General features: G+C 36.0%; 1 long non-coding RNA gene across 1 annotated transcript; it reads right to left on the bottom strand.

Moving 5' to 3' along the window:
• Positions 1-294: 294 nt before the first annotated feature.
• LOC125198483 lies at positions 295-815 on the bottom strand. The gene is made up of 2 exons (XR_007172414.1): positions 498-815; positions 295-411 (listed from the first exon to the last, which is right to left on the bottom strand). It is a non-coding gene; the product is annotated as an uncharacterized LOC125198483 (long non-coding RNA).
• Between the last annotated feature and the right edge of the window lie 265 nt (positions 816-1,080).

A 1,080-nucleotide genomic window follows, 5' to 3' on the forward strand; every position in this document is an offset into this window, starting at 1 on the left:
AAATCCTTATCCTTTATCAGTGACATAGGTGTATTTAACAAAACTTGAAGATACTATATATTTATAGATTTATGATAAGTAGAACTCTCCATGATGAACATTTAGTTTCTTCTATCACTTAAAATTAATCATTAGCTTCCTTGATATGCTTCACTCTAAACTTGACCAACAGAAGCAATGAAAAACGCTAGAAAAGCTATGAGAGCTATAAACTCAACATATGTAACCACATAGTACCCTGAAGTTCTACAAAGTTCAAACTAAGCATAATAGACTACGAAACAAAAAAACAAACCTGCTTCCTTGTTTGGAACTGTAACATAGACAACAATGCTGGGTACAGTCGTCTTACTTGCTTCCATCCTTACAGTATGAAATTTCTTACTCTCAGACTGACTACCAAATTTCGTCCTGTTTTTGAAGGAGCACAGACGTCAATCATTAGATTGGAAAGAAAAATCCATTGAACAACTAATGCAAATATCCAATCATCCTACCGGAAGAGAGGGGAAAAAGGGAGAGACTGAGCACACCCTGTTCTCGAAGATAGAGAAACGGCACAGAGATTGGAGAGGCCAAAACTAAGAACACAAAAGGCACCAACCAGAGGGAGTCGCCTACGGACCACTGTGGAGGAGACAACGGATGAGAGTCTTAGTGCCATGATGAGTATTTGCAATTCAGACCCCTAAGTAAAGAAAGCCAACACCATTACTCTATCTAGTTTATACAGATGAAAATTACAATTTCCAAGTAGCTAAACCACTGCATTCAACTTAGTTTCATATAATTTTTTTAGTACTTTCTGAGATTGGTTATTCATCATCTATGCATAAATATTCCACTGCACATTACTTCCTCTCTCTAAACGATTCTTCATCTGAGGTTTCTTATAATCGAAATTGAGTACAAAACAGCACTATCAGCTCAAATTGAATAGAGAAATGATTCAAAAGGCTATATCCTGAATAATTCAAAAGATAACTGCTGTAGAACTAGGAATGTGATTGATGTGCAACTAATAAACTGTAATTATATGCTAACAAAACGAAATTGCCGCGCATGATACGATACCTAGCT

Source organism: Salvia hispanica, unplaced genomic scaffold (genome assembly GCF_023119035.1).
Source record: "Salvia hispanica cultivar TCC Black 2014 unplaced genomic scaffold, UniMelb_Shisp_WGS_1.0 HiC_scaffold_1523, whole genome shotgun sequence".
Lineage (NCBI taxonomy): Eukaryota > Viridiplantae > Streptophyta > Magnoliopsida > Lamiales > Lamiaceae > Salvia > Salvia hispanica.